At 38.6% G+C, this 14,757-nt stretch overlaps 1 protein-coding gene, 1 non-coding gene and 1 pseudogene across 4 annotated transcripts in view; 1 reads left to right on the top strand and 2 right to left on the bottom strand.

Moving 5' to 3' along the window:
* The window catches only part of SYT14 (synaptotagmin 14), a 214,534-nt gene that overhangs the window by 193,743 nt on the left and 6,034 nt on the right, over positions 1 to 14,757 (top strand). The gene's annotated exons all lie outside the window — the stretch shown is intronic.
* Positions 11,066 to 12,465, bottom strand: LOC136326070 (poly(rC)-binding protein 2 pseudogene; annotated as a pseudogene).
* On the bottom strand, positions 13,112 to 13,187 carry TRNAI-AAU (transfer RNA isoleucine (anticodon AAU)). Its single transcript has one exon. It is a non-coding gene; the product is annotated as a tRNA-Ile (tRNA).

Below are 14,757 nucleotides of genomic sequence, written 5' to 3'. Positions count from 1 at the left end.
TAAGACATTTGGAACACACTAACTTACTGAGGTACAGGAGATGCAGGAATTACCATGGTTCTAGCACACTGTGAGCGTAGTGACCAATTTTGAAAAGCTCTGTCTCCCCAGCTATATACGAAAAGGCACTACTGAGCGCAGAGGCTTACTACCTTGACAGCTCAGTATGTATTGCCAGAGACTCAGATGTCTCAGAGAAAGAAAGCTTTTGCAATTTTCAGAAATGTAAGAGACGAGTGAGAAGATAGGGAAGTTAGCTACATTAAATTTGAAACAAAAGTTATAGTTCTTAATATGTGCTAAAGCAGTTAGGTTACGAATTTTTTTTAATTTTTTTTTTAAATTTATTGATGAGAGAAAGAGAGAGGAAGAGTGAGTGAGAGAGAAACATCGATGTGTTGTTGCATTTATCCATGTATTCATTGGTTGATTCCTGTATGCACCCTGACTGGGGATAGAACCCACAACCTCATCCCAGTGCATCAAGACACCATTCCAACCAACTGAGCTACCCAGCCAGGTCTAGATTACAAAAATCTCATACAATTACTCCCACTATAACATGTTTCTAGATCTCCAAGATTGATTCTAATAAATCTGATATTTTTAAAGTCTATGTTTTACTGTGGGTAAAAAATTGTGGTTTTTTGTGTGAGATGTAAAATATACACAAAAACAGACTGCAAGAACAGACTCAAGAAGAGACATCTATCACTAACACAACAAAGTAAATTGTGACCTCTGCTCAAACACTGGGTCAGTCCACGTCTGGCCGTGTGTTATTTTTCTCAGACGTAGGTCTGAGCATAGGACTCCCCAGTTCAACATGCCACTCTTACTTTCCACTGCTTATAGATTAGGTCCGATTTCTCTTCCCATATTTCATGTCTTTCACAATTTATTATTTTCAATAATATTGATTAAATATCTGCTGAGTGATAGTGCCTAATAATGTACTAATTTTGGGACATACAGAGATATAAAAAACAAAGGTTCTGCCCTCGAGTCTAGTAGGAAGCAGAGACAAAGTAAAGGTTTGGGTGCGTATGGTAAATCTCTGATAGAAGTGCTCCCGAGTGCCAGGTGAGTGAAATTTGGCTTCAGCTTTCTTTGGCAGCCACACTTTCCCACCCCTCTCCCTACACACAGCAGTCACATCAGATCAACTTACATTTAAAATGAGCTATCCACTTTGGGCCTTAGCTCAGTCTCTGTCTGAAATGCCTGTCCCTGGGTCTGTTAAAATCCTTTTAGGGCCAACTTCAAGTATCTCTCTTCTCACAACTATAGTTTCTGATAACCAAAGTTAATCACATCCACTTATATTGTCCCATAAAATGTCTCAAGGCATTTTATCACTGTCTGCCTTGAAACCAGTCCACCTCTTCCCTAGTACAGAACCTTGTGCAGAACAGACATTCCATAAACATATTCATACTGCCGAGTTTCCAAATAGCTGTTTTGTTTCTTCCATCCTATTTTTTTTCCCAGTATGATAAACAATATATTGTTACTTTTTGCAATGAGCCTGAACTTTGGTCACAAATTAAATTAAAACCCAATTGTGCGATGAATATGAGTATTTCCAAAAATTATTAAACTGAGAATACAAGTATTAGGTTCAAGGGTGTAATGGACACTATTTGTTTTCTACCAATATAATGTCCCCCCATTATTATTTTTTACTATAAATGACATCCTATTCTGTTCAGGTAGCCAAACTTAGACTTTAAGGAATTCCCACAGAAAAAATATTCCCCCTTGAAGATGAACTCATTAAAAAAAAAAAAAAAAGTCTAAGCAGAAAGAAATGATTCACCATGAATGACAGAAGACCCATAAGATAAGTATATTGGCATCTCTGGGACATGAATTAATAGCACACTGTGAAAGAGATTATAAAATAAATATGCTTTTAATGAAGAAAGAGCTAAAAGAAGTAATAGAAACCACAAGGAAAAACATGACAATATGGGAAAAGAGGCAGATTTAAATAATGACCATATGGAACTTCCAGAATGAAAAATGTAGTTCTTAAAAATAGACTCAATGAAAAATATGAATAAGAGAATAAGGAGAATGGAGGGTGGAATGAGAGTGTTGAGAATATTTTCTTATAAGCACTCTAGAGTGAGAGACTAGAAAGAATGAGAGGCCATATTTGAAATCTGAGGAGGTCATCAAATTGAGAAACCACGATCCTTAAACAGGATTATAAAAAATGAATACACACCTATAAAAATTACAGCAAAGAGGAATGATAAAAGTAACCACAGAGAAAATATAAAGGAACAACAATTTGTCTAGCAGAAGACTTCTCAACAGCCTCAAAGACCAGAAGGCAGTGGTGTAATATCCTTGAGGTGCCAAGGCAAACGAACTCCAACTTAGAATATTATAGCCACCTAAATTATCTTTTAAGGGAGAGGGCAAACTCCAGATATTTATCAGGCAAAGACCAAGAGCATTTACCACTCATCGATCATTGCTGTAATAATTACTAATGCATATACGTTTATAAGAGGAATGTTGCATTTAAAAGAAAAATGAGATGAAAGAAGTGATGATGAACCAAGAGCTTGTTAAACATGTAGAAAATCTAAATAAGCAGAGATAGATCAAGCAGAAAAACGCTAGTAAGGATATGGAAGATTTGAGTAACACTTAACAAGTTTGATTTAAATGGATATATATGGGACCTCTGTTTAATAAATGTAATATATGTGAAACTGTTACAAATGTCAACCATATGCCAGGCCACAAAGGAAGTCTCTATAAATATCAAAGAATCAGTATCATGTAAGCATGATTTGACCACATTGCAATTAAATTAGGAATTCATTCAACAAATATCTGTTGCACATATACTGCATATCAGACATTGTTCTAGTTATTTGGTGTACATTAACAAAAAACAGAAATTTTGACCTCCATAAAATTTAATTCATTAGGGAGCAGAAAGAAAAATAACCATAAACATAATAAATATAACAAGTAAGTGGTATATTAGAAGGTTATAAGTATTATGAAGCAGAGAAACAGGGTGAGCAGGATCAAGAATGGTAGGGGGAAAGGACATGTAATTTTAAATAAGAGGTCAGTGTAAAGCTCATTGGGAATGTAACATGTGAGCAAAGACTTGAAAGAGATGAGGAGTTAGCCATGTGCATATTTGGAGAAAGAACATTGCAAGCTGATGGAACAAACAAGCCTGAGAGCCAAAGTGTATGTGTTCTCTTCAGGGAACACCAAGGAGGCCCTTTAGAACTCCATGATTGAGTAATAGAATGGTAGGAGGAGAGATAAGAAAGGCAGTCTACCTAACACTCCCATCACCTGAATTTATATATTTGGCTACTCAAATGAACAAACAGAAAACTCAGTTAACTCAAAAAAGAAAGCATAATGGAAATTAAAAATATTTAGAACCAAACAAAATGAAAACACTATTAAATTTGTGGGGTGTAGATATCACAGTATTAAGGGAAATGTTATAGCCCTAATTATATTTGTAAGAAGGTAAATTGCAAATTGATGAGCTAAAGCAGGGGTCCCCAAACTACGGCCTGTGGGCCGCATGCGGCCCCCTGAGGCCATTTATCCGGCCCCGCTGCACTTCCGGAAGGGGCACCTCTTTCATTGGTGGTCAGTGAGAGGAGCACAGGATGCATCCTGGAGTACTGTATGTGGCGGCGCCGCAAAGCCCTGCATCATTCACGTACAGTACCACTTCTGGTAATGCGGTACGCATGCGTCACGGCTCCGGAAATGCATCATATCACTTGTTACAGCTAGCAGTGACAAATATGGAACCGGACATTGACCATCTCATTAGCCAAAAGCAGGCCCATAGTTCCCATTGAAATACTAGTCAGTTTGTTGATTTAAATTTACTTGTTCTTTATTTTAAATATTGTATTTGTTCCCGTTTTGTTTTTTTACTTTAAAATAAGATATATGCAGTGTGCATAGGGATTTGTTCATAGTTTTTTTTTATAGTCTGGCCCTCCAACGGACTGAGGGACAGTGAACTGGCCCCCTGTGTAAAAAGTTTGGGGACCCCTGAGCTAAACATTCTTTAACTCAAATTAGAAAAGGAAAACAAAAAGAAATTAATGAAAGTAAAACAGTAAAGAGGTTTAACAAAAACAAGAGCTAGTTGTATTGAAATTACTAATAACATAGATAAACCCTATAAATATTGATCAGGAAAGGAAAAGAAACAATATGTTACATGAAAAGGAGGACATAATCACCACTTCAGTAGAAATTTCAAAATCATAAAGAGTAACTCTAGAAAAACAAATTTGAAAGCTTAAGTGAAATGAGCATTTTTTGAAAAATGTAAATTTCTAAAAAGTGATTAAGAAATAATGAAATGATTTATTACCACTAAAGTAATTCAGTTAGTCTTCCAAAGTTGGGTATTTGTTTTTTATCCACTGAAAGTTTATATAGCCTAGAAGTTATTTGAGAGCATGGGGAAATTTTACAAACTTTATAAACCAATATCACAAGCATATGTGCAAAAATACCAAATTAAATATATTCATATTGAATACAGCAAAAAAAAACTCATCTGTGCATGATATGCATAGCCATAATACCTATAAATACATACACAAATTTTGATCAGAACAGGAATTTTTCATGACCATTTATTTCTATATGAGGCTGTATTGGTAATATATTTTGTTTTTATTTCTTTTACAATTAATTTTATATATTAAATCTTTTTTTGTGACAGAGGGAGGGACAGATAGGGACAGACAGACAGGAAGGGAGAGAGATGAGAAGCATCAATTCTTCGTCGTGGCACCTTAGTTGTTCATTGATTGCTTTCTCATATGTGCCTTGACTGGGGGGGGGGGGGGTGGACTACAGCAGACCGAGTGACCTCTTGCTCAAGCCAGTGACCTTGGGTTCAAGCTGGTGAGTGTGCTCAAACCAGATGAGCCCACGCTCAAGCCGGCAACCTCGGGGTTTCAAACCTGGGTCCTCTGCGTCCCAGTCCAAAGCTTTATCCACTGCACCACCACCTGGTGGTCAGGCTATATCTTAAATCTTATCAATGTTTTTTCAGTGTTAATATGAAAAAGCTTTCTATATGAAAGAGAAAGTGAGAGTTTTCTTTTTTTTTTCCCACTCTCTGTTATCTAACCTGAATGTCAGAGCTCCGTTCACTGAACCATCTTTTCCTCTTCCATGGCTCTTGCAAAGCTAGTGACTGCTGACCAAACCTAGCAACGAGTATGAGGAAAGTAGTCGCAATTGGAGCAATGGTAGTGACATTGTCAGCTCTTAGTAACATAGGGAATGGTCCTTTCTGAAAGCCAAGGAGGAAAATGCAGCAACAGCCAAGTCAGTTGAAGGGCTCTGTAAGAAAAGTCTGGGTTTATTTCTGCCTAGCATCCATCCATCTTTTTCTTGTGGACACAGGATCCAGATTTTACTTGGGAGCCAACCTGTCCTTGTACTTCTTATGAAGTAACCTTATTCCAAAGGCCTGGAATTAAATCTCATGAGCCCTAAATAGCCTCTTCTAGGGCTTTGGTTAGAGCAATTAGCATGCTGTCTTCCTCTTTCTCACAACACTCAGAGCGGCTACAAACTGGCATCTAGGAGGGAAGAGTCTACATGATCAAGCAGTTTGGGAAACGAACTCGGGAAACAGAGAACAGGTTCCTGGGGATACAGGTTGAAACCTGAATCAGTGAGGACCTGAAGCTACTACCTCTGTTCCAACTGTTATGTTCCATAAGCCAATGAATTCCCTTGTGTTGCTTAAACCAATTAAAGTTGGATATTCTGTCATTTGCAACCATGTGTGTCCTGAATCCAACAGCCCCCTGAAATTTAAGCTCCCCAGCCATCCCCTGGTTACCCCTGTAAGTTATACTTTAGAACTGATTGGTGTTTTTACCTTACCAAAATATTGTACAGAATGGCCCTCCTTTATGCTGAACTGGGGAGGGGGTGGCTGGAAAGGGGACAAGATTTGGAGCAGTTACACTGTTCTTGCTTTCTCTTTCCCAAAATTGCCTCTGGTTATCTCTTCCTTCCCTCAGCTGATAAATGCTCAGTGCCTTGGGGCCAGGAATGGGCCCTGAGGAGGAGTGCCACTGCTGCAGAAGAAGCTCACCATTAGTGCAGCTCCAGCACTAGCGGGGACTTCCCTCTCGTGACACTTCAGCACCCTGTGTCCTCATCAACCTGTTTTCAGAAAAGTCTAATGGAAGCATTTCATGTATAAATTAAATTAAAAACTAGAGGATATCTTCCAGCCACAGTGAAAATAAATTCAACAGAAACTATTCAAATTTATAGTAATTATCATTGTACAGTTCAGTTTTACCTTAAAAATATTGAGTATAAGTGGTACCAAGGAAAATGGAATACGTTTAATGTTAATAAAAGCCTGAGACATTTGCTTACTGGGAGTTCTGTTGTATTTTTAATCTTAGGTTTTCTCTATATATTTACAAGTTCCCGCCTAATTTTACCCTATTAGCACCATACCAATTCTTCTTATGGTAAACATTATATAGAGTTTATTCATTTCCCTGAAAAATTAGCCTTTTTCTACTTTCACACAATACTCTTTCACCCTCGGGCAGAGGACTCAGGGGGAAGGAGAGGAAGCATTAAAAAAATATTATGTTAGATGGGAAGAAGTTTTACTTTGGGGAGCCTGTGGGACTATTCCTTGAAGTAGACCTAATTATGATTGGGATTTGTTTGACTTTGGGTTAATCACCTGCAGTTACTGCCACTAGGCAAGCCCCAGTTATAAATTAATGATGGGGTCTGCAGAGAGATTAGACAGGGATTCCTGAGTGCACACCGAGTGGAGCAGCCTGCCCTGAGGAGTAGTCAGAGGAGAGATGCCACTGGAGTATATCGTATCTGTATTTAATTTGTCTTTACTGCAGTTACTCTATTTATGTAGTTACCCTATGCGCTTTGGTTGAGCTCTGTGAGCTCCTTCGACTGCCACAGCTGTGCCCGTCTTGGATCGGCAGTTACGCTGACAGCAGGGGAAAGGCCATGAGATTAGTACTTTTTCTAGGGTATACCTCCAGAACGAACTCTTTGAGACCATTGGTTTTGTTTTGTTTCTGTTAAATACATAATATTTCAGCAGGGCTTACTAAAATAGAATGTGATCACCAAGGATCTTATCACTCTTGCTCTTTTTTGGGCCTGAAGACAAGGAAGGCCTTTCCCAGGACTCTCTTGGGACCTCACTTTGTTTTTCAAAATTGGCAGCATGACGTCTGTGTTGCTAAGAAAATATTAGATTCACATTTTATTATCTGACAGTAGGTTAATGTGAAAAATACTATATTATGAGAAATGTATTTCACAGTATTCTAACAGATGCTGCTAATATAATAGCCTAATGTAGCAAGTGCACCAAATGTGCACAAGCATGTTTTTGACACTGTTTTTATAAGTGATGATATATCCTAATTGAAACTCACTAAAATTGTTTTCTTCTCCAACTGTCACGAAAACATACCAAACTATGTGGTTGTGTACCCATGATTTGCGATTATACGATGTATATTCCTTTTGGCTTTCTGCTCAGTGGTTTAGAGTTAAATTTGAAAATATGAGGTTTTAGTCCATTGAGTTAATTCAGTCCCCAGCTGTGTATTAATTCTTCTCCACTTACATAGCCAACAGGAGATTCAAATGTGAAGATTTGTATAAAACATTTTTAGATTTCTTAAAATCTAAAATCTGTTAAATCTAAAAATCTGTTCTAAAAAACGTTTTGTGGTCTTTTTATTTAACTCATGGAGTGAATCCCTTTAGGAATCTTCCAAGAAAGTCCTAATATGTATTTTTATCATTGTTTGTTAATTTGTATATATTGTATGCTTGCATCATGTAATTCTTTCATTAAGTCTTTTTTTCTTATGAAACCCAACACACATTAGAAAAGTATGAAAAACGAAAATTTGCTACCCATGTAATTACCATCCAGGTCATGAAATAAAACATCAGTAACCCCAGAAGCCCTCAGCAGGTCCTTCCCAATCACTATGTCTTCTCTTCCTATCTCTAGAGTTAACCACAATTTTGACTTTTATATTGATCATGGTAGTTTTATCACCTCTTTATGGCTCTGAAATACTACAGTTTAGTTTTGCCTAGTCTTTGGGGGTTTTTTTGTTGTTGTTGAAATTTATATAAATTGAATTATACCTTTTAGGTTCAGCATTTTTCACTCAGAGTCAGGTTTGTAAATGTAGTTATAATTAGTTTTTCTGCTGTGTAGTATTTATATACTATATAGACAGTATGGTTGCTGTATTGTATGAACTCACCACAAATTATCCATTCTACTGTTTGGGGCCATTATAAATAATGCTGATATGATATATCACTTGATAAACATTGTACATATTTCTGATGGATATATATAATTGAGCAGAATTGCAAGGTTTTAAGGTATGTGTATCTTTAATATTTTTAAAAGTCATCACTTTACACTACCACCAGAGAAATATGAGAGTTCTCATTACTTTGTGTTCACATCACACAATTGTTTTAGCCCGTCTATTTGTTGTGTAGTGTTACCTCACTGGTTTTAATTTCCATTTCCCTGATTACTATTGAAATTGAGCATCATTTTCATATATTTATTGGCCATTCTTTTTTGAAATTGTTGGTTCAGGTGTCTGGCTGTTTTTTTATTTTGTTGTCATTTTCTTATTGAGTTTTTGTATTCTTTACATATTATGAATTTTTAGCTAAGTATAGAACTATATGTATTACAGACCTCTTCTCCCACTGGTTGTTTCCCTTTTAGCCATCCTAAAAGTTTGTATTGACTCTCAAAATTTCATAATTGTAATGTTATCAGATTCACCAAACATTTTTTTTATGATGAATGCTTTTGTGTTCTCTTTAGGAATTCTTTCCCTACTCTGAAATCATGAATATGGCCCCATATGTTAATGAATAGGTGTATTATTTTATCTTTCACTATTAGATACAGAATTGAATTTTTGGTGTGTTTTGAGGGAGGGGTTAATTTTTATTTCTTTCTATGTAGATAACCAATTGTCCTGCTATTTATTAAAAAAATTAGCTTTCTTCTCTGCTTGGTAGTTCCATATTTGCTGTAAATGAAATGTCTGTACAGGCATAGATTAATTTGTGGCCCTTCTATTAATCTGTTTTACATTGCTTTTTGTCACTGTCTTAAATAATACAGCTTTATATTAAATTTTGATACTGGAACAGGGTCTCCTAGCTTATATATATATATTGTTTTATTATTTTTATTGTGATAAGAACATTTAACATATCTCCCTTTAACAACGTTTTAAGTGCACAATACAGTCTTATTAATGATAGATACTGTGTTATACAGCAGGTCTCTAGGACTTAGTCATCTTGCATAACAAACTTTACACCCATCAAACACAACTCTGCATTTCTCCCTCCACCCAGACCCTGGCAACCATCATTCTCCTCTCTGCTTCTATAAGTGTGACTGTTCCAGATACCTCATATAAGTGGAATCATGAAGTACTGTCTGTGACTGATTTATTTCATTTAATATAATGTCCTCCAGGTTCATCCATGTTGTCATATATGTTGGCATTTCCTTTTATAAGGCTAAATAATATTGCATTTTATGTATACCCCACATTTATAAGGTCTACTGGAAAGTTCTGTTCGTTTCTATCACAAGTTTTGACACGTAAGCACATGTTTATTTGGTGCATGTGTGCCTCTCTATTTTTATCACTTAATGTATACATACTGATGTAGCAGATTAACTAAAACAAAGTTGATTCACGTTAGTCTTATATGTAAAGCGATACTGTACCCATGGCTACTAATAAAGTTCATTTACGCCACTGTAATTTTTTTGAATTTCAACAAGGAAGAAATGCTACAGAAGCATGTCTGTCTCATCCACCATATTCCCCGGACTTAGCACCCTCCAACTATCACTTGTTTTTGTCCTTACAAAATTTTTTGAAGGGCAAAAAATTCAAAAATGAAGAAGATATCAAACAAGTACTGGATCAATTTTTCACATCAAAAGATAAAACATTTTTCAAAAATGGGATATACAAATTGCCTTCACGCTGGCAAGAAATCATTAATAATAATGGCAATTATATTATTTAATAAAGTTATTGATGGTAAGAAAAATTTGTATTTTGTTTTATTCCAAAAACGGACAGAACTTTCCGGTAGACCTTATTTTTTAATTTATTTATTTATTTTTAGAGAGAGTGACAAAGACAGGAAGGGAGAGAGATGAGAAGCATCAACTCATAGTTGCAGTACTTTAGTTGTTCATTGATTGCTTCTTATATGTGCCTTGACCAGGAGGCTCAAGCCAAGCCAGTGACCTCTTGTTCAAACCAGCGACCTTGGACTCAAGCCAGCAACCTTGGGATTTTGAATCTGGGACCTCAGCATCCCAAATCAACACTCTATTCACTGTGCCATCACCAGCCAGACACGGCATATATTTTAGAATTAGGTCAAGTTCCACAAAGAAATCTGTTGGGATTTTAATTTTGGTTACATTTAACATATAGAGCAGTTTAGAGAGAATAATATAAAACAGCCTTTTAATCTCAGTAATATTTATAGTTTTCTGTACAGAGGCCTTGCATATCATTTATTATATTTATTTCTAGATATTTTATATTTCATGCTTTAATCCTATTTTAAAATATATTTTATTTTTAGATGTGTTGCTGGTGTTCAGCAAGGTATAGATTTAAAAATTTTACCTTTGTATGCAATTGTAACTCATCTGTGGACTTTAGATTTTATGTGTGCATAATTACAAAATCTGTCCACAGGACTGTTTAATCTCCCCCTCTTCCAAATCATTGCATCTTTTATTTCATTTTATTGTTTTCAGTAAGGCTAGGCCTCCCCCACCTGGGATCTCCACTTTAATGTTATGAGAAGTGGTAATAGTTGACATCATTGTCACATCTCCAATTTCAAAAGGCAAGCATTTAAACTATTTCTGTCAAGTATGATGTTATAGGTTTGCTAATTATATATTTAGGAATTTTTTTTTTTAAGGAATTAAAACGCTTTAATTAAAAAATCACGAGTGGATGATAAAGTGTGTAGAAACTGAAAATTTACAAACTATTTAAAACCTGGAATCGCTGACTGTTCAGAAACTACACAGATGGATCAGGGTGGTGGTGAACAGCAGAAAGGGGTTATGGATGAATCTGCATTGTTCTAGCTGCTCCCCATGCCACCTGTCTCCGAAGAAAGCCTGACATTGATTAGATATTGAGCCAGGCTAATGCTGGCAGCAGATCCAGTGATGGTAACCTGCCTATCAGTAGATCCTTCCACTGGGTTCGCAATTTTGATCTGCGCCCCAGACATCTGACGGATCTCATTGATTTTAGCGCCTTGACGCCCAATTATGCAGCCAATCAAATCATTTGGAATGGTGAGTTCATGAGAAGTAGTCTGAGCAGATGCATCCAAACCTGCACTGAATCCGGTGTTGCCATGCGTCATGGGAAAATGAGACTGTTGCATTGCCAATTGGTGCAGCTTGGTCAAATCTGGCTGAGGAATGGCATACTGTCCTTGAATGGTATAGGCCTCTAGAGGTGGTCCCTCCAGGTCAGGGTTGAGGCACATGGACGGGGTGGTGTGGGGAAAGCTCGCACTGTCGCTGCCTGTGCTGTACCTGTCCTGACCACCTGCAAAGATAACTGGAGAACTGGACGGCTTGGGCCGGTACGGGATGGTCACGCCCTTCGGAGGGGACTGGGAGAGAGTCTCCAACATGACCACGCAGATCTGTTTCACACACTCAATGATGGATTGCGGAATGCCAGCAATAGTGATGGCCCGCTCAGTTGAGTTGGGTAGCATATCCCCTGCCACCTGGACCTGAGCCCCTGTACTCTCTCATATTTCCTTGATCTTGCAACCACCTTTCCCAATCAGAGAGCCACACTGACTAGCAGGGACCACCAGCCGCAGCGTGACTGGGGGTTTACTGGCAGCTGTGCTATTGGTCATAGAGCTGCTGATGTCCTCTTCCAGTTTGTCAATGATCATAGCAAAGGCTTTGAAGATGGCATTAGTGGGTCCAGCCAAAGTGATCATTCTCTCAGGACAATTCCCTTCTGAGATGTTGATACGTGCACCACTCTCCTCGCGCATCTTCTTAACTGATTCTCCTTTCTTTCCAATGGTACTGCCAACTTCCTTTCCATGCATAAGTAGCCGGATGGTAAGAGTGACGTTTAATCCACCTTCAATCACACCGGTGTCCATGTCGAGCAACGTTCTGGGGAGCAGGACTTTCAGTGGTCAAGTCTTTGGTCACTGGTGGGGGGGTGAAAGCCAAAAACTGGAGGCGCGAGGCGACTGAGGGGAAAAGGGGAGCGGGCGGGAAGGGGAAGGGCGGGAGGCCGGGGGCGGAACAATAGGGGCGGGCAGGAAGGCGAGGGGGGCCCCCCGCGGGCGGGCGGAGGAGGAGGAGGAGGAAGGGGGGTGGAGGAGGAGGAGGAGGAGGAAGGGGGGTGGAGGAGGAGGAGGAGGAGGAGGAAGGGGGAAAGACCCCGGGGCGGGCGGAGGGCGGGCGGAGGGCGGGCGGAGGGCGGGCGGAGGGCGGGCGGAGGGCGGGCGGAGGGCGGGCGGAGGGCGGGCGGAGGGCGGGCGGAGGGCGGGCGAGGGCGCAGGCTGCGGCTGCTCTGGCTGCTGCCTCTGCTGGTCTGGGAGGGGGACGGGGCGGAGCGGCCCGCTTTCAACCCCGCGCACCCTCCGACCCGGAAGCACTAGGAATTTTTTTTTTGTATTTTTCTGAAGTTGGAAACGGAGAGGGAGTCAGACAGACTCCCGCATGCGCCCGACCGGGATCCACCCGGCATCCCCACCAGGGGGCGATGCTCTGCCCGTCTGGGGCGTCGCTCTGTTGCAACCAGAGCCATTCTAGTGCCTGAGGCAGAGGCCATAGAGCCATCCTCAGCGCCGGGCCAACTTTGCTCCAATGGAGCCTTGGCTGCGGGAGGGAAAGAGAGAGACAGAGAGGAAAGAGAAGGGGGGGGTGGAGAAGCAGATGGACGTTTCTCCTGTGTGCCCTGGCCAGGAATCGAACCTGGGACTCCTGCACATTAGGCAGATACTCTACCACTGAGCCAACCGGCCAGGGCTATATTTAGGATTTTGAATCTAAGTTCATGAATGAGAAAATTCTGTAATTTTTAAAATAGCGTTCTTTTCTGATTTTGGTTTGAAATTTTTATTAGGTTCTTAAAGGCAACTAGGGAGTGTTTCTTCTTTCCCTACTGTGTGGAAGAGTGGGTAAGACCAGCATTATTATTTAGAATTCACTGGTGAAGCCATCTAGCTCAAGTTTTTAGTCTTGCTTTTTGTGTGTGTGTTTTTTTAATTACAAATTCAACTTCTTTAATAAGACTTTAGATATTCTGTTTCTTGTGTTCAATTTGGTTATAGCTGTCTATAAATTTTCAATTTATTGAGAGAGCTATTCATACTATCCTTTTACCATATTATAGTCTATAAGATATGTAGTGATGTCTCCTTTTTCGTTACAGATATTTAGTATTTGTGCCTTCTCTATTAATTGGACTATTCAACATTTATCTGTTTTTATTTATATTAGTGTTTTCAAGTAATTTTCATTATCATTTAGTTACCCATGGGTTATTTAGAAGTGTATCCTTAATTTCCAAATATATAGAATTTTTTTTTTTTTTTTTTTTTTTTACAGAGGCAGAGATAGACAGGGACAGACAGACAGGAATGGAGAGAGATGAGAAGCATCAATCATCAGTTTCTTGTTGCGTTGCAACTTCTTAGTTGTTCATTGATTGCTTTCTCACATGTGCCTTGACCGTGGGCCTTCAGCAGACCGAGTAACCCCCTGCTGGAGCCAGCGACCATGGGTCCAAGCTGGTGAGCTCTTTGCTCAAGCCAGATGAGCCCACGCTCAAGCTGGCGACCTCAGGGTCTCGAACCTGGGTCCTTTCGTATCCCAGTCTGACGCTCTATCCACTGCACCACCACCTGGTCAGGCTATATAGAATATTTTTTCTTCACTAGAAGAGATCTTATATTTCTAGTTGATTAAAAAACATTCTGAATGATTTCCATTATTTGAAATTATTATTTGCTTTATTTTTGTAATAATTCTTCTGTGAGCTTAAAAAATGTATATTCTGTAAGGTATAGTGTTCTATATATTCTGTTAGGTCAATTTCCTTATTGTGATATTCAAATCTTCTACATCCCTTTATTGTATTTATTTGTCTGCGTGTTTGATCAGTTATTGAAACAGTGTGCTGAAGTCTCTACTGGTTGTGAATTTATGTTTCTAGTTCTGGCAGCTTTTCCTTTCAGTATAATAGCCCATGTTTATTAATGCCTGCAAATTTGGAATTACTTTATCTTCCTAGTAAATTAAAAGTTTTATCATTATTGAGTGTATCTCTTCATCTTTAAGTAATGGTTATTGTCTTAAAGTTACCCTTGACTGATACTAATGAAACTACATCAATTTTCCTGTGGTTATTACATAGTTACTATTTTCCATCCTTTTCAAACTTTCCGCATCTCTGTGTTTTACATATTGGTTTATAAATAGATGATTGTTGAGTTTATTTTATGGAAATGTATCAATCTTTGTCTTTAAAGACATTGTTAAGACATTTACATTTAATGTAATTAAGTCTAAATCTGTGTCAGTCTTTTAAGGTCCAT

The sequence above is a fragment of the Saccopteryx bilineata genome, chromosome 2 (genome assembly GCF_036850765.1).
Source record: "Saccopteryx bilineata isolate mSacBil1 chromosome 2, mSacBil1_pri_phased_curated, whole genome shotgun sequence".
Taxonomy (NCBI): domain Eukaryota; kingdom Metazoa; phylum Chordata; class Mammalia; order Chiroptera; family Emballonuridae; genus Saccopteryx; species Saccopteryx bilineata.
Note: the sequence above shows the minus strand (reverse complement) of the source record. Positions and strands in the feature narration are given on the sequence as shown.